The sequence below is a fragment of the Heterocephalus glaber genome, unplaced genomic scaffold (assembly GCF_053883595.1).
Source record: "Heterocephalus glaber isolate CG9 unplaced genomic scaffold, H.glaber_assembly_v1.0 deba00001572, whole genome shotgun sequence".
NCBI lineage: Eukaryota > Metazoa > Chordata > Mammalia > Rodentia > Bathyergidae > Heterocephalus > Heterocephalus glaber.
In genome coordinates this window covers 5941292-5961355 of record NW_028258357.1, presented here as the reverse complement: position 1 = coordinate 5961355, position 20064 = coordinate 5941292, and the positions used below count along the sequence as shown (strand labels likewise).

The 20064-nt window shown below is 32.9% G+C and overlaps 1 protein-coding gene across 13 annotated transcripts in view; it reads left to right on the top strand.

The window, feature by feature from the left end:
- The window catches only part of Mgat4c (MGAT4 family member C), a 732252-nt gene that overhangs the window by 38063 nt on the left and 674125 nt on the right, over window positions 1-20064 (top strand). For 4 of the 13 annotated variants that reach the window (XM_021246530.2, XM_087192570.1, XM_087192564.1 and 1 more), the window contains exon 2: window positions 17701-17864. The exons of the other annotated variants lie outside the window; for them this stretch is intronic. The gene's annotated coding sequence lies outside the window, so the exon portion shown is untranslated. The remainder of the gene's footprint in view (window positions 1-17700; window positions 17865-20064) is intronic. 13 annotated transcript variants of the gene reach the window in all.

Below are 20064 nucleotides of genomic sequence, written 5' to 3'. Positions count from 1 at the left end.
GGGGCAAAAAACATGGTTATTGTGCTGCTGAGAGTAAAAATAAGATACCACAAGTGATAATTATCACAAAGAATTAGGCTACATTTAGGAAAACAAACTCAAATCTTGTTGTACTTTAATTTTTATAGTTTGATCTTTTAAATTTGTTGCAAGACCTCATTAATGAATTTGTCGCTGAATGTTTTTAACTCATGGAATGGACAAATTCTATAAGCCACATTGAATTTTTCAACCAAAGTTCTCTCCTGTAAAGTGACCCTGATTTAATATCTTTTGGTCCTGCATAAATCCTGTTTTTCACACTGTAGCAACAGTTAGATCACTTGGCAAACAAAATGTTGCTACATGTAATTTAATAAAATAATTTGACTTTTATAAAATATTTCATTTTACTTGCATTGATATATCAAGATTTTGAGTATATGTACATATAACTGATTGAAATTAAGTAATAAATTTCATTCTTAAATTTTTTATTAGTATGTTTACAGAACCTGATTACATTTCGCAAGAGGAGCTGGTACATGTACATAAAACATCTTAGTTCTCCTCCCCTCTATACCCCCTCCTTACATCTCCTGGTCCCCTTCTTTTTCTCAAAAGATGTATCTCTCTATTTCCTATTGTGTATCTTTTGATTTGCTCTTTGTTTATATTGTGCATTTCCTATATAAGAGAAACCATGTGATATTTAAGCTTGTGTGTCTGATTTATCTCTCACTATCATAGTTTCGAGGTGATTTCACTTTCATGCAAATGACTTGTTTGGCCTACTTTATAGCACAGTAGTTAGTACCCCATTGTGTATAAATACCATACTGTCTTTATCCACTCATCTATTAATGGACATACTGGCTACTTCTAAGATTTAGCAATTATGAATTTTGCTGCTATGAACATGGGTATACATGTATTACTATAATATATTTTTAACTCTTTTGGAAAGATATTTAGAAAAGGAATAGCTGGGTCGAATGGAATTTATGTTTTTAATATTTGAGGAATCTCCATACTGAGTTCCATAGTGATTATACCAGTTTACATTCCCACCAACAATATTGAAAGGTTCCTTTTTTCCCACAGCCTCTGCAGTTAATATGTTTTTAATACAGCTAGTGTTCTATACTCCCAGTCAGTCTTCACTACAGTTAGAGAAGTCTTCCTATTTCTCTATATGTTTGTTTGTTGAATTTAGCAGCTTTTATGCACTGAACATCTGTAAAATTGTATAGGACATAAAGACAAAATTTGATTGCTCCTCCTGTTTGAGTTCAGATTGTCCTAGGAAAGACTCCCATATATTCAGGTGGTTGTAAAATTATGAAGTAAATAAAAAGAGAAAGATTGTACGCACATAATTGATTCTGGAAAATATCTAGGTTTATTCAATGTTGTATGTGTGGGAAGGTGGAGGTGTGGAATGTTTCCTAAAGCAGTAAGATTTACTAAATATTAATCTGGAACATTAAGTAGGAAGCACATTTGCCAGAAAGGAAATTGAGAAGGATACTCCTGGCAGAGGAGGCAAAATAAACTACAGAAAGAATAAAATACAATGTGGACCACAAACAAAAGTTGGAAAATTAAACAAAATGTGAAACCTATGAGGAGCAAAGCAATTTGCTCTGTCTCACCATAACCTGAGGGGCATGGTGGCTTCAGAAGAGGAAGATTCTTCAGGAAATACAGATTTTAGAAATCAACATATTGCTAATAAAGTTTTTGCTCCATTTGAAAACATGCTATATGATGGATTTGCATTAATGGAACTCAGCAGAGTGCGTTAAGCTGTCCAAAGATTTAGGAAAGGCTTAGCCCTAGGACATAATGCTGAGGAAATAAAGATAAGAAATACTATTAAAACAGAGGCATATAGACCAAGAAGCAACAAAAGCCTGTGGACTTCAGTGTGGTCTTCATGAGTGTAATGGGGCTACAAAAATACAGTAAAAAAAAAACAAGACAAATGCAGCTGGGATAATTAGTAAGGTGTATCAGAAAAACCAACTGTTGTATTTGATAATGATTGACTTTAATATATAGATCCAGAATAGTTATAAGATAGAAATAGAAGTCAGTGGACTTCTAAGGAGAGTTCAGTGAAATTTTAAGAAGTGGAAATAGGAAAATAAGAATATTTATGAGAAATACAGAGGAGAAAGATTAAACAATGATGATAGGTGCTTGGAGATCACGAGGACAGCTTTTTATTTTTACTTAAGTATTTATTACACTGTGGAGAAGTTCTGAGAATTCTCGTAGTCTGCGAGGAAACCGCTGTATGAAGGGATAAAAAAATATATTGAAGAGAGGAGATAAAAATACAGCAGACATAATCTACCTGATGAAAAAAGAAAAGTAATAGTTTCAGTAGCTGCTATTTTTTCTCCAGCTTTACTTAAGTCCTTTTGTACAGGAAGAAGTAAAATAGGTAATGATACCTCTTCAGGGTTAGATTTTAGCTCACTATATTTGTCAAACAGAGGTCTTTGCTACTGATAGAGCCAGAGTACCTTATCATTTTCTTATCATATTCTTCCAATTTTCTTATATGTTTTTTAAACAGACAGATAAAAATGTATGTTTTTGCCATATACAACATGATTATATATATGGGGGGGTATTGACTAAATCTAGCTAATCAATATACATATTTTTTTCTCATGTAGTAGTATTTTTGTGGTGAGAACATTCAATATCCTCAGCATTTTCGATGAATAATATATATAGTATAGTCACCTTGTTTTACAATAGAACCCTTGAATTTATTTCTCCTGTTTTAACTGATATGTTGTATCCTTTGTCCAACACCTCTACATCATGTAGCCCAGGGCAATCACCAATCCACTTCTTACTTCTATCACATCAACATTGTTATGGTGCACAAATGAATGAGTGTAGGCAGTAATTTTCTTTTTATACTGTTTTATGTTAGTTAACATAGTGTCCTCTAGGTTCAACCTTGCTGTGTCAAATGACAGAATTTCCTTCTTTAAAATATAAATCTTCTTTTGATAAATAGTTTGAGGTCATTCTGTGATCCCTCCCCTACTTTCTACAACTAATACAGCTCTGACACTTAGTAGGTAATTCATGAGCATTAGTGAAAAAAGAAATTTTAAAAATGAAACTAATTTTACATGTGCAGTAGTTATTTAGTGTGGCTGGTAGCACATCAAGTGGCAGACTATAGATGTGGAAATAGAACAACAAAACAAATTACAGAAGGTTTGAAGGTTAGGGAAAGCTCAAGTTTCAGAGGCTGCTTCCTATATCCATGTTCCTCCTAAGCTCAAGATCAGCACCAATAAGCACACTTTTTTAAAAGGTCACATAAAAATCTGTATTTCAACACTCTTGAAAAGAATCACAAATCTCATATCATCCTTTTTCTAATTTTCCATATGGCAGTGAATGATTCTGCATTCAAACTTATTTCTTGAAGAGCTTTGGAAGCATTTATATGACGATCTGCAGCAAACAGCAAGATTTAAAATCTTCTAAGCCAAGAACAACTGTCCCATCTTGTATAGCCTGAAGAGTTATAGCAAGTAGGCACCGACATTTTATAGATGTATCAAGTAATTCCTGGGAAAAGTTTGTGGACAAGTAGACGGATGGAAGTGAATTGTATTAAGTGTAATTGAAAATAATCAAAGATACTTGCATGCACTCATTTCTTCTTCCTGTCCTATCCTCTTTACCTATCTCTCACATACTAAATTCCTAAATAAATATGCTTAAATGCATGTCAGCTTTAGTCCATAAATTTATAAAATTATTAATTTATACATTTTAAAATAAAATTTAGCCCCAAATTGAGAAAATTGGATTTTAAAAGTTCAATGTCAGTTTGGAGGGGCACAGGTAAAAACAACAAATAGCAAATAAGTTTTTCTGTAATACACAGTATACTCAATCTTCTAGTTGTCATTAAGGCTGTTTTCTCAGGGAAAGGACAAAAATGCCATTGGAAACTTCTGCCCTAAATTGAAATTTACAAGTTTAAGCCCAGCAAAAAATCACCTCATCAATGGCAAACAGGTTTCATTTCTCTACCTTTTTCTTAGTTATAGCATAGCACAAATTATTTTTCTCTCATTATTGAAATACAGAGTAATGATTTTAAGGAAAAAATAATAAATGTGCAATTTCTAATAGATAATTTTCTCATTTATTATCAGGGAAAATGTGGACTATTAAAAATGAAGCCTCATATATATTTTGAAGTTCATTCATATATTAAATGATGTTATGAAAATTATCATCATAATAAATTTGATTTTAAATTGAGTATTTACTTATAAATTTTTAAAATATTATCTCTATCATTACTGTACAGTCATTATAGGTCAAATGTATTCTTGAAGCAATTATTGACAGAAGAATAGGCTGCCTTTTATTTGGGTGATTTATTTTGAATATTCCGGATTTTCACAGTTTTGTTAGCCTATGCATTGTCAAAATATAGCTGCAAACACATATCTGCTATTATATTTTCCATATCTGCTATTATATTTCACATCTGCTATTATATTTACATATCTGCTTTACATATCTGCTATTATATTTCATTTCATCAAATGAAAGAAGATCCGTGTGTCTGCTCAGTTCATTTTGCCTTAATTTATGGGCATAATATACTAGGTTTTAGGACAGAGAAAGAACAGCTTGGAGTTCCCTCAGAGGATACTTTGAAGCTTACATTTAAGAAGAATTTCTCAGAGAATATGATTTATTTTTGTGCTACTTTATATTCAGAACATTTTCCCTTCTGATTTGCTTTTTAAAAAGAAGCATTTTAAAGGAGAATAAAATGATCAATATTAAAATACTGCATTCTGGTTATTCACTGGATACTAAACACTAACATTGTATCAGTTACTCATATCTAGACTATAGATTGTAATTGAACCATGAAATATATGGTAGAAAAAAATTGTTCTAGTTACCTTTACTTTTCTATAGAAAAGAAAAACAAACACAATAAAGGATTTCTAAAACTAAAGTTTGGATAATATAAATGAATAAATAATATCAATGAATAATATGAATATAAATGAATAATAATTCTTAGTTAATTTGTTCAAGATAATTAAAACACATAAAATAGTGTAAATTTACAAGTGAAATATAAAAAGGAACAATCAATCATCTGGAATACATTTAAGTAAAATAAAAAAGTCTTGATGTCCAGATATACGTAGTATGTTTTTATAAAGTCTGCTATAACTCTAAGAATCTACATTAATGTTCAGTTAGTAAGGTTCCTGGGAATTCTGGTCCTGGTGCAGGAAGGATCTGCCCTCACACTTCCTTGGTCCTTGGTTCTTTGAGTGCTTGATGAAAGAATTCATTCAAGATACATAGGCCGTGCAGAAGTATAGGGAGAATTTATTGTACAGTAGTAAAAAGAGCTACACCTTCCTGGGAGAAGGATGGCAGTGCCCTGAAGGCATCTGCTCTGAGTAGGAGTTGGGGTACCTTTATATGTACCCAGCGGCTAGTTCTGGGGTTCAGGGAACTATGGTGTTTATTGACGTTAGTCTTAGAGGTCACTGTGGAATTTTGATATCTCAGAAATAGGTGTCAGTGTTCCCTGAGGGGCATTAATCATATAAGAATCTAAATTAGGTCTCACCCAGTGAAGGGAAGGTCTCTAAAGAATGCTCCCTTTTCTGATATCATTGATTGTAGACCCAGGTACCCAGGAGTACTGTGAGCCTTGTTATAGAAAGAGGCAGCCAAGTGGCTAGATGTCCAGAGGAATGTGTACAACGAATGTAAAATGTCATTATGCTCTGTGGGATGGCTTTTGGTCTGAGATCTAACAAATGATTACAGATGTATTATATATTGAAGTCTTTCTTTAACTAGCAATGCATGCTATTTTAGAAACCTCTTCATCAATGAGGCCTGTAATGTCTGAATATCTGCCTAATGAGTAATATTGAAAATACATTAATCTGTTTATTATGGATCATATTGATGTACTTTCTAGTTTTTACCTGTATAAATTCATATATAGTGTTTGTATATGTGAAAATATAAACCCAAATATTCATAAACTTCTTCCTTGTTTCACAAATTGTTGACCTATCCATTTATTCTTTTACATTTTTATTAACATGTGGAAGAGTTTTCCTACCTTTTTCAACATTTGTCATTAACAAAGTTGTGCTTGTTCAATTTAATTTAATTTCTAAAAGTAATTGACAGCAACTAATAACTGTAGATCGTGGCAGATTGCAGGAGATTCATTGATTTTTTTTTTTTTTGGATACCAGGGATCGAGCTTGGGACCTTGCGCTTGTGAGACAGGCAGCAGAACCACTGAGCTAAATCCCTGGGCCAATTCATTGATTTTCTAAAATGTTCACAAATTAATCATATTTGAACAATTATTAACAGATTTAATAAATAGATTAATTATGAAATATTTGTATGTACTATATAAAATAAATTTATTATTCAATGCTTACTTACTGTAAGTACTCTAAAAAACTAGCCTTATAATAGTCCAATTTTAAGGACTACTTTGTTGTTATTTGGATTTTGTCAGGACAAGAAATTCTATTCAACTATTTATCTTTAAATGCACAAATTTGTAGTACTTTATATGGGTCCATATATTTTCTTGATTTTTTTTTAAATTGGAAGCTCAGGATTTTATCAATCTCAAATTGTAGATGTTGATATATAGAAGTAATATATGTTAATGTTGTTATGTTAACTATTGACAAAATCAATAACAGTTCATTATTTGGTAAATCTAATACGTATTGGGTAAGCTTTCTAGGCAAGTGTCTAGTTTCTTTTTCATGCTCAAAATTTAGCTCAAGAATATATTTTCTTCTATATTTGATTTTTAAAGAAATTATTCATTATAGTAAATATTCACAGATTTAGTATATTAAATTAAAATTATTTTATATTTTTATAGATTTACTAGTACCTATATAAATAGTAAACATGACTTTATGTTCTTTTTAAACATTGTTTCTTTTTCTTTTTCCTCTTTTGTCTTGGAACTACTGGTTGAACCCAGGGACTTTGTACTGAGCTATATCTTTAGGCCTTTTCTTTCTTTTAGTTTGAGATAGGATTTTGTACATTACTAATTTTCCCACTTCCTTAATATTACTTCCTTAGCTTCCCAGAGTGCTGGAATTACAGACAGACCTGGTTGACTTTATGTTTTTTAAGCTGATCTAATTTTCAAATGGTCTTTTGAGCTCACAAGACTGGAAAAATATACTGCCTTGATTGTTTCTGTTACTTTTACTAGGTCTGGAGGTTTTATGGTACTTTGCTGTCAAAGGTTGACATAAGCATCTTGGTCAATACTTATAGTCACAAACTGCTATTGTCTTATTCCCTTGTAAGCATTGTGTGCTGATTCCATTTGAGTGTTTTGCCTATGGACCTGCAAAGCTTACGTCTCTCTTGCTTTCCCTACTCATTTCCTCTACAGTGAAGGTAAACTCTTCTTCATCAGTTAGATACTTTCTCTTCCTCCTCATGTTTCTTTACAGAGGCAGCTCTCTATTACTTCCTCATCACCCCTTATAAAATTGCCTCAGTGAATTTTGACTTTGGTAATCATAACTGAGAAAATGATGCTTTGTTGACAAATATGCTTTCTTTCCAATTACAAAGCTAACCAAAAGGAAGGAAGGAAGAAAATTATTAACTGCTTGAATAAGAGAAGAAGAAAGTAAAAACTTCTGGGAGAATAAAAAGGATCTCTAAAATTATTAGAAATAGGTCACACACAAAAAGCATACACCAACAAAATGTGCAGAGGAAATAAAGCTTTTTATCATCTGTAATCAATGTAATTTTCTCTCTTAAGTCCCGCAACATCCTCAACTTTCACATTCACTCTAATATGTATTAAGAGAAAGAGCAATAAAAAATAAACAAAAAACTCCTCTACATATTGAAGAGCTATATTTTCTCTAATTTAAAAACCAAAGTCCCTTTCCTGGAAATACTCAAATGTACAACCTACATAAATCTATAGTCATTTCCAACAAGCTGTTTAGATATATCAAAGAGACCTCAGATGCATGTTATTGAGGATATTTATGGTTGAGTGGCTCCTCTCTTTTGGGCCTGCATTGAAGACTAGAAACTTGCACTTTTGGAAATCTTTCAGAGAAGAATTTTTGATACCTGTTGCTAGCATCTGTGGTATTAATAAGTTTCCTCATTTATAAAACCCTAATCCTAAAGTGGTGTCTTGGTCCTCTCCCCAGCCTTGGAACTTTTCAGCACCTATTTGTTTCTTTCCCCGAACACACAGCATCTTGTGTATGCATTATAGACTTTGGTGAGGATGTATAGAGATAAAAGAACTTCCTCAGGCTTGTCTTCCTGGTAACATTCAGTGATGTTGTTACCCACATAATGTGGGAACTGATGATATATAACTGATGACAACTTTCTATAACAGCATTTCTACATGGACTGAGTATTAAAAGTACCTGGTAATTAAAAATAAGATGCAGATGCCCCTATCACAGTCCCAAAGATTCAATTTAGGTTTTAATGGGGCTTTGGAATTGACAAATTTGGGGCATACTGTTTCCTCTGTTTCTGTTTATAGTTTTCTCTCCAGGACATCCAATTTCTTTCTTATTGTGCGTCAGTATTAATTATGTCAACATTCAAGGTATTAGGACAAATCTATGATTTAACCAACCAGGTTTGGCTTCTCATGTGAATGGAAGCTGATAGAGTATAAAATTCTTGTATCTTTTTTGCAAAGTCCAAATTTTAAGATTAATTTTTTGAAATGTTAAAAATAAATAACAAAACTACTCATTGAAACTTAAATCAGACAGAGGAGGTGAGTCGTTCCCAGTGCACAACAGGAGGAGGGTTCCAAGACACTATACCATGCCTGCCAGCACAGAGGAGGTGAGCCGCACAGGCACCAGTAGCCCCCCATTGAAATGAGAAGACACATAAACAAATTTCAAAACCAGACTTCCAGATCACCTAAAACAACCCCAAAAGGAAAACAAGATGGAACACTGTGATACTCAACAACCTGGACTCCATGAACAGGCAACAAAAGAGGATCTGGAAAAAATGAAATCAGAAATAATTTCTCAGATAACAGCACAGATTGTACCCATAGTGTAAGTCATGGTTAATAAATCTAGAGAGGACACAGATAAAAAAATAGAGGAGCTGAGGAACATGATGGAATCCCAACATAGGAAACAAATGGAATCCATTAAACAGATACAAACAGATTTCCAGGATATTAAAAACTATATTGAAAGTCGATGCAGCAGAATGAGCCAATGTGAGGACAGAACTTCACATATAGAAGATAAGATTGCTATTAGTGACCAGGAAAAGAAAAATTTCTTTAAAATTATAAGGGAACACAAGAAATCAATCCAGCAGCTTCTAGACAATGCAAAGAAGAGTAACATAAGACTGATCAGTCAGTGAAGAAACAGGAGAGAGTTCAGATGACAAAAAAAAAAAAAAAAACTTTCACAGAAGTGATGGCAGAAAACTACCCAAGCAGGCGGAAAGGACTTGACATACAGATAAGTGAGGCATATAGGATGCCAAATAGCCATGATCAAAAAAAATCTACACATAGGCATATGATAGTTAAGATTCCAGAAACCCAACAGAAGAACAAAATTCTACAAGCAGTTAGAGAAAAGAAATAAATCATATACAAAGGAAAGGCCATCAGAATCACTGCAGACTTCTCAACACAAACCCTCAAGGCAAGAAGAGCTTGGAGTGACCCATTTCAAGCCTTAAGGGAAAACAGCCCCCAACCCAGATTGATGTACCCTGCAAAACTATCTTTTGAAATTGATGGAGAATTAAGATACTTTCATGACAAAGAGCACCTTAGAAACTTCATGAATACCAAACTGACACTCCAAAAAATTTTAGAAAATATCCTAGAAAAAGACAACAAGGATCACAACCCCCGGAATCCCATCAGAATGGATCCATCAGGTGCAACAAGAAATTAAAAAGCAAAGGGGGAGAATCCAAAAAACAGAAAAAGTCATGACAATGATAAGGCAATATATATAAGTTATAACTATCAATGTTAATGGTCTCAATTCACCCATTAAAAGAAATAGACTGGCAGAATGGGTCAAGAAGCAAGATTCAACAATATGCTGCATACAAGAACCACATTTAATTCAAAAAGAAACTCATAAACTGAAAGTTAAAGGGTGGAAAGCGCTACTCCATATTACAGGAACCTGAAAAAACAAAGCAGGAGTAGCTATCCTTTTTGCAGATCAAGTGGATTTCGAATGAAAATGTGAAACATTCTGGTCCCAAGAATTTCAGATAAGGGATAGTCAACTTGTATGAGCAAATCTATTGTGAACATGTGTTCTCATTCCTCTTAAGTAAAAAGAACAGAACTGTTGATTCTTAACAGTAATACAAGAAATTTCTACATTATTTTCCAAAATGGTTTTATCATTTTACATTCACATTAGCAGTATTAGAAAGTTTTAACCGGTTCACATCTAAGCTGACATTTGTTCTTTTAAAACTTTTAACTTCATCTCCCTAATGAGTGTAAAATTCAATCTTATTATTGTTCTGATTAGTATTTTTCTGATTCTAGTGTAGCACACCTTTCCTTGTGCTTTACTGGCTATTTATCATCTTCTTGTGTCTACTTTTTAATTGGGTTGTCTATTAATGAGCTGTAAGAGTTCTTTATACATTCTGGTCATAGGTTATATGCATTATAAATATGGTCAGTTTAAGGATTACTTTTCATTTTCTTAATGATGTCATGTAAAGTTCTAAATTTTCAGAGAAGGTGATCCGATCCCAGCACCTGGAAGGAAGCTGCCCCACCACCATCCCAAGCTCTGAGGGCAGAGAAGGGGAGCAAAGCACCCCCCCACACACCGTGGAAATAAGAAGACACATAAACAAGCCTCAAAAACAGACTTCTGGATCACCTACAGCAACCCCAAAGGGAAATGAGATAGAACAATCTGATACTCAACAACCTGGACTCTCTGAATTGGTAACAAAAGAGGATCTGGGAAAAATGAAATCAGAAATAATTACTCAGATAACAGCAAAGATTGTGCTCATGGTGCAATACGTGATTAATAAATCTAGAGAGGACACAGATAAAAAAATAGCAGATCTGAGGAACATGATGGAATCCCAACATAGGAAACAAATGGAATCTATAAAACAGATACAAACAGATTTCTAAGAGATTAAAAACTCCATCAAAAGTCTGCACAGCAGAATAAACCAATGTGAGGATAGAATTTCACATATAGGTAAGATTGCAATTAGTGACCAGGAAAAGAAAAATTGCTTTAAAATTGTAAAGGAACACAAGAAATCAACCCAGCAGCTGCTAGACAATGCAAAGAAAAATACCGTAAGACTGATTGGAGTCAATGAAGAAAGGGGAGAGAGTGCAGATGACATAAAAATCTGTTCACAGAAGTGATGGCAGAAAAATTCCCAAGGAGGGGAAAAGAACTTGACAAACAGATAAGTGAGGCATATAGGACTCCAAATAGCCTTGATCAAAAAAAAAATCTACACATAGGCATATAATAGTTAAGATTCCAGAAATCCAACAGAAGAACAAATTCTACAAGCAGTTAGAGAAAAGAAACAAATCACATACAAAGGGAAGCCCATCAGAATCACAGCAGACTTCTCAATGCAAACCCTCAAGGCAAGAAGAGCTTAGAGTGGTGTATTTCAAGCCCTAAAAGAAAACAGCCTCCAACCCAGATTGATGTACTCTGGAAAACTATCTTTCAAAATTGATGGGGAAATAAGATACTTTCATGATAAAGAGCACCTCAGGAACTTCATGAATATCAAACTGGCTCTCCAAAAAATTTTAGACAATACCCTAGGAAAAGACAATGAGGATCACAACCCCAGGAAACCCAGCAGAATGAATCCATTGGGCATGACAGATTAAATGCAAAAGGAGAGAATCCAATAAAAAGAAAAAGTCATGACAAGGCTTTTAAAACTTTTAACTTCATCTTCCTAATGAGTGTATAATTCAATCTTATTATTGTACTGATTAGTATTTTTCTGATTCTAGAGTTGCACACCTTTCCTTGTGTTATACTGGCTATTTATCATCTACTTATATCTACTTTTTAATTGGCTTGTCTATTAATGAGATAAGAGTTCTTTATATATTCTGGTCATAGGTTATATGGATTGGAAATATGGTCTGTTTAAGGACTACTTTTCATTTTAATAATGTCATTTAAAGTTCTACATTTTGGTGGAATCTCATTTATCAAATTTTTCTTTTATACATCATGTTTTTTGTATCCTAGGTAGTTCTTGCCTACTCTGAATTCATAAACATTTTCCCTTATAATTTCTTCTTAAATTTTTATATTTTAGGCTTTCCTATTTAGATTCATAGATCCCTTCAAGTTATTTTCATGTATGGAAATAAAGGGTAGAGGTTAATTTTTTATATACAGATACCAGGTGTTCTAGTACCATTTCCTGAAAACACTATCTCTTCCTCAGCTCTTGAATTGAGTTTATATTCTATAAAATGCTAATGTTAAATAATCTTTGAAAACTCAGTGGACCATATATGTGTGGTTGTATTTCTAGATGCTCTGTTTTATTCCAATGATCTATAGGTCTTTCCTTACACCAACACTGCCTTGATTACTGTAGTTTTAGAAGAAATCTTAAAATTAGGTACTAAACATCTTCCAACACTGTTATTTTTTTTAAACTTTTCTAGGTCCTTTGTACTCCTACATAACTTTTAAATTTCAATATCCAATTCTTCATTTATAGCAAGTATACACAGACCTGAATTTTTATATATACCTTGTGTTTTCTAATCCTGCTAAATTCAAATCCAAGTTCTAGGGACTCCTAGAGATTTCTTAGTTTTTTCTCTGTAGATGATCATTTCATTTACATATAAAGATTTTGCTTCTACCTTGCCAATCCTGTCCTAGTTGTGTCATTTTATTGCCAGACTATTTTGGTGTGGCCTAGATTTCAAAGTTTAATGGACAGATAAAGAGTAAGCATATCTGCCCTTGTTCCTCACCTTAGGGAGAAGGCATTGTATCTTCTCCATTCATATATGGTGTTTTTGATGGAAGTATGGAGTACATTGCTTATCTGTTGAGAAGGTTCTGGTCTAATTCTAGTCTCCAGATAGCTTTTACTATGAACAGCTATAGAATTTAATCCAATACTTTTTCTCCAACTAGTGACTGGATCATATCCTTTTTTCCTTTCCTCTGTTAAAACGATGACTTTTAGGGGTGGATCTTCCAATGCTGAAGCAACACTGCCATCCCTATAACAAAACCAGTTTCTACATACTGCCAGATCTGACTTCTAATAGTTTGTTTTGCTAAACAAATTTCTATCTATGTTCATACTTTTTTCTTCTATTATCTTTATCCAGTTTCAGGATTAGCACAATGTTGAGTTCCTAAAATGAGGGGAGAAGTGTTCCTTCTTTTTTCTGGTTTAATTGTTTGATATAATTTATCAGTTAAAATGTATATGAGCCTGTTGTTGTCATATAGGTAGGTTTTCAAGCTAGGAATATCCTTTCCATAATAGGTGCTATTCAAATTTTATATTTCCTCCAGAGTTAGTTTCATTAATTTTTCTTCCAAGGTACTTTTTTTTTTTTTTGGTACCGGGGATTGAACTTAGGTCCTTGCGCTTGCACAGCAGGCAGCGAAACCACTGAGCTAAATACCCGGCCCTCCAAGGTACTTCTTAGAAGTTGTCAAATTTATTTCAAAAAAGGTTTTTGTAATATGCTTTCTATATCCTTTTAAATTCTGTAAAATATGTGGTAATGTCCCCTAGATCTTGATATTGTAATTAAAAAATGCATAATTGATATTGTGTATTAGGAAGAAAAGATCTATAGGAGCGGGGAAGTGGGAGGGGTAGGAGAAAGGAAAAAGGGAAAAGAAAAAGTATGAGAAAAGGAAAAAAATGGAAACAAAGTCTTTGCAAATAGGGAAGGGTGGTGAGGGTGAAGGGAGGGCAGGGGAAGGGGAAAAAAATAAGAACCAAGGTACTCATGTAAAGGTACAAGATCCCAGTGATTAATGTGACTGTATTTTATACCTAAAATGTACCAATAAACTTAATGGGAAAAAATAAAATAAAATAAAACCAGGAAGAAAAAGTTCTAAATTTTGATGGAATCTCATTTATGAAATTTTTTCCATTTGCTAAAAACACTATCTTTTCCTCTGCTCTTAATTGAGTTGATGTTCTATAAAATGTTAATGTTAAATAATCTTTCAAACCTTAGTGGACCATATATGTGTGGTTCTCTTTCTAGATTTTCTGTTTTATTCAAATGATCTATATTTCTTTCCTTACACCAACACTGCCTTGATTACTGTAGCTTTAGAGGAAGTCTTAAAATTAGGTACTAAATGTCTTCCAACACTGTTCTTTTTTTTTTCTTTTTACTTTTCTAGGTCCTTTGTACTCCTACATAACTTTTAAATTTCAATATCCAATTCTTCATTTATAGCAAGTATATATAGACCTGAGTTTTTATATATACCATGCGTTTTCTCATCCTGCTAAATTCAAATACAAGTTCTAGGGGCTCCTAGAGATTTCTTAGTATTTTCTCTGTAGATGATCATTTCATCTACATATAAAGACTTTACTTCTATTTTGCCAATCCTATCCCAATTGTGTTATTTTATTGCCAGACTATTTTAATTTGGGTCTGTGTTTCAAAGTTTCATGGGCCGATAAAGAGTAAGCAAATCTGCCCTTGTACCCCACCTTAGGGAGAATGCATTGCATCTTCTCCATTCATATATGGTGTTTTTGATGGAAGTATGGAGTACATTGCTTATCTGTTGAGAAGGTTCTGGTCTAATTCTAGTCTCCAGATAGCTTTTACTATGAACAGCTATAGAATTTAATCCAATACTTTTTCTCCAACTAGTGACAGAATCATATCCCTTTTTCCTTTCCTCTGTTAAAATGATGACTTTTAGGGGTGGATCTTCCCATGCTGAACCAACACTGCCATCCCTATAATAAAACCACTTTCCACATTCTACCAGATCTGACTTCTAAGAGTTTATTTTGTTAAACAAATTTTTATCTGTGTTCATACTTTTTTCTTCTATTATCTTTATCCAGTTTCAGGATTAGCACAATGTTGAGTTCCTAAAATGAGGGGAAAAGTGTTCCTTCTTTTTTCTGCTTTAAATGTTTGATATAATTTATCAGTTAAAATGTATGTGAGCCTGCTGTTGTCATATAGGTAGGTTTTCAAGCTAGGAATATACTTTCTTTGATAGGTGCTATTCAAATTTTATATTTCCTCCAGTGTTAATTTCATTAATTCGTCTTCCAAAGTACTTCTTAGAAGTTGCCAAACTTATTTCAAAAAAGATTTTTGTAATATGCTTTCTATATCCTTTTAAATTCTGTAAAATATGTGGTAATGTCTTCTAGATCTTGATATTGTAAGTTTAAAAATGTAAAATTGATATGTGTAATAGGAAGAAAAGGTCTAAAGGAGTAGGGGAAGTGGGAGGGGTAGGGGAAAGGAAAGAAGGGAAAAGAAAAAATATGAGAAAAGAAAAAAAGGAAACAAAGTCTTTGTCAATAGGGAAGGGTGGAGGGGATGAAGGGAGGGCAGGGGAAGGGGCAAAAATAAGAATCAAGATGCTCATGTAAAGGTACAGGATCTTAATGATTAATATAACTGTATTTTATACCTAAAATGTACAAATAAACTTAATGGGGAAAAAAAGAAACTTAAATCAGGTCATTTTTTTTTTTCTAGGTAGTAGACATTTTTCTTGTTCTCCAGAGTTGAAAGCCTTACAGTACATCTGGGAATGTAATTAATTGGACAAATGAAAATTCATCAAGGCAATAAGCTCCCAATGCATTTCTGGTGGTCTTATATGTCTACAAGTATATTCAGTAACATTCATTATGTGCATTCACATATTCTAGTATTTGGGATTTCCAGCTGTACCACCAGAGAAATCTTGTTTGAAATCTAACTCTACCATTCACTAGTCATTTGCTCAGAATAGCTATTTAAATTTTTGTGCCTCAGTTTTCTTATCTTTTGGGAAAAAAATGTACCTTACATTTTCTGTGACATCACTTAACTATTTTTAACACCTGTCGTTTGACAGGGAGTTACCAAAAAGTCAGCTCAAAAAATAAATGAAAGCACAGTATAGTGGTTACTTTGTATACTTTAGAGCCATTCAGCTTCTAACCAAACTCAAGCTCTACCACTTGATACCTGTGTGGATGTTGTCAAGTAAATTAATCTCTCTGTGTCTCAAAGTGATCATCATATGATATGTACTAATACTACATTATGCTTTAGCTATTGAAAAACTTACTGGGTAATTGATTCAAAGAAAATTCTGAGAGTATGATAAGTGTTCACTGCTATTATTATGATTATCACCTTTGATATTATTATGCATGCAATTCTGTTATTACAAGTAGTACAAACCTATTAACACTTATTATGATTGTTACTGGAATGAGTAGAATTCTGTAGATAAGGGGAACTAAGTCAAGATTTTGCCATAGTGAAGGAAAAGAAATTTCTCTTTTCTCTGGACTCAGAGTTGTAAAATATCCAACTGGACGTACATAGCCATGATCAGGAGGGGTTAAGCAAATTACAGTTCACGAAAGATAGAAGATCCAAAGTAAGAAGCTGAAACTCTGAATACTGCTTGTATGTATTAAGCCTATGCATTGAGAATTAAGATGTTTTTTAAGGGGCCAGGGATTTAGCTCAGTGGTGCCGCTGCCTGGCTAGCAAGCACAAGGTCCTGCGTTTGAGTTTGAGATGTCCTTTAAGATTACCTTCTGGTAAGAACTTTTAATTATGTTAACCAATAAATTTTCTACTGCAAAGGTGATATAAATTGGATTTGTGTTCTGATGTTATCAAAGATTCCTAAAAATTACAGAACTTGGCACACAGTATCCTAGGAAGACTGAAGGTGATAATTTATGTAGTGTGCACCATAGATTTTTATCCTTAGTTATATATAAGTTCATTTCAACTGTTAGTACATAGTAGCAAATCTTTTAATTTTAGTAGGAGGTGTGATGAATACCTGAAAAGTCAACCAGTCACCATATTAAAATATGAAAACTGTTTTCTCTCTTGATATTATTTTCCTTTTGAAGTTTTCCTGCTTTTAGTTTACCCTTAACCTTTTATTTTTATAGGAAAAATACTTGAACATAAATGCAAGTGTTGCAAGATACACATGTTCAAGTAATTGAAATTATCTTCTCCACACTAAGAAAAATCGAACCCTTGTTTTCTCATTATGAAGTTGATTTTATGCACTAGCTACAAAAATATGAAAACTTAATTCTTTTTAAACTACTTTCCAAAGGAGTTACTTTGTTGACTTAGATTCCTTTAAAAACTTAGCAGAGTATTTTTTACATAATAATGTTTAGAATAACATCTGTACTTCATAGACTTGTTTGACTAGATAGATTTTTTAAAAATTTTTCATTGCATCTTTCAAAAATTTATTCAATAAACAGAATATTGTTTTATCTGACTCCCACTATCTATATGAATAAGTCGTATAATGTAATTCTGTTGATTTCTGAGTGAAAGTACTTTGGTTTCAGCAACAGAAATCAACTTGAGCAAGATCAATGGAAATAAAAGGAATTATTGAAAGAGTCATGGTAATTCATAGATCAAATGGAAAAAAAAATCATCGCTTGCAAAGGACAGAAAACAGGGACACTTGCAGATATTACAAAGGAATCAACCCATGATGTGACATTTGGTATGTTTATGCTCCTCCCACTTTTTGTTCTTAAATCAACAATGAAGGTTCAGATTTCTGGGAAAAAGAGTATATTATCAAAAGTTACTTTGGGATTTTTTGTATAATATAAATGCAATAAATAGATATGCAATAAATAGAATAAATGCAATAAATAGAATAAAATAAAATAATAACACAAGAAATACAGGGAGATCAAAAACAAATACCTATCTTTTTCCTAGATTAATTAAACTGATAACCAAATGTTCCTTCCTCAAGATCAGATATTACACTTTGTGTTAAGCCTCAACTTGTTTTATTTACCTATTTATGATCTGTGGAGAGCCAATCTCAGACCTTTTCCACTGTGTAAATAGTCTAAACTTTCTAGGTACATTTTATAGGTTTATTCTCTCATTTAACCAAGCCACTTGACCTCTTGAAGTTCTTTTTATGAAGTTCAACTTGAATGTCTTCTCTTAAAGGTTTATTTTTCCACCCTTCTTTAAACATGTATTCCTTGAGAGCAGGATCCATGTGGACAAAATTTTTCCATACCAAATAGCACTGTACTAAAAATAAATACAGAGTTGAGAGGTTCAGTGATTTAAAATAATACTTAACTCATTCTGGAAATTCCTCTTTTCCATCCTCTCCCTGTATGTTCTTCCTCTGATTTCCCAGTCCTATCATATCAATTCTGGTTCTGTTGCTATATTTCATTAGTTAATAATCACCTATTAGTCTTTTTGCCTTAAATCCTCCTCACTTCAGCCTCCATCAAACATGCCATTACTCTGCTCTTAATTTTATTGTCTTCTTTTTGTTTTTTTGAATGAAAAATCAATGTTAATTGCACACATTTCCAAAGTCCTCAGCTTTAGTCATGTATTTCCAGGCTTTTTTTGAAGCGATGATTTATTCATTTTAAATCAAAGTGTAAACCCTGAAGAAATATGTTGGGATGAAAGATAAGCAACTTCCAGGCTATTTCACCAATTTACAACAAGCAAGAAAATGAGAAAATTAAAATATGGGAAACTTGGAACTAGAGAACATCATGTTGAACAAAATAAGCAAGCCACAGTCAAATATCACAGTTCTCCATGATATACAGAATCTAAAAGAGGTGACACAAAAGTTGATGAGAGACTATTATTAAGCAAAAAGCAAGAGTAAAGGTGAGGGAAAAGACAATGTAAGGAAGGTAATAGGGGAATGGATGCATAATGAAACTCAATATTCTGTAAAATTAATAGGCACTCATGATGAAAGCAAAATACAGATGTACACAGATAAAACATGGGTTCATCAAAGCCCTGATACAGATATGTCAATAACACACTTGTATGTCTATTGAAGAGTGATAGCTAATGTATGGTAGGGAATAAGAGGCAATTTGTAGGATGAAACAATCGCTAAACTTTTTTTAAACCCTTAGAGCTTTGTCAGACTGTAGGAAATAAGGGTATTGAAAGTATAGACATGATCCAAATGGGGGCATATGAAAAAATGATGCCTTTGTATAAAGAATTTCCCTTGATGGGTCTGAAGCTTAGAATTTAAGGGCGTGATTGCAAGGTGAAGTTGTTGGGTACTGAAACAAGTATACAATCAAATGCAAAAAATATTTACTTAGAACTTCTTGCCCATAATATTGTAAGTAATACAAAATTTATCAGAGAAAATCTCCTATTAAAATATCTATTGAAAAATTATGAAGGTAAGACAGAAAACAAGCCCAGCAGTATGTAAACTATAGCTATAAAAATTTGGAGATGAAGAAGGCCAGAGAGCTCAAACGAGGAAAAAAAATGCCTTTAAACTGGTACCAAGCTGGGATATTTTCATCAATATTGGCATTTAAGATGGATTATCTTTAAGGCTAAAAACTAGTATTTCAGAGAATAATAAAACTTTTAGCATCAGTTTTCTAGATGAAACAATACCTCATGTATTTCATAAAAAATGAAACCCCTGACCAATTGCAACAGATCGTTAGAGTCAATAAATTTAAGTCTCTGATATATTTACTTTATCCTTACTTCTTTCTGAAAGAAAGATACTTTCTTCTTATCATTGTTTGACATTTATTCGTATTGCAAAGCCCAATTCCTACTACTCATTAAGAGCCATTCTGAACCCTCCCGTGCTCTCTCCATAGAAAATTAGCTACTCCCTCCATTGTGTTCCTATGATACTTTATTCATCAATATTC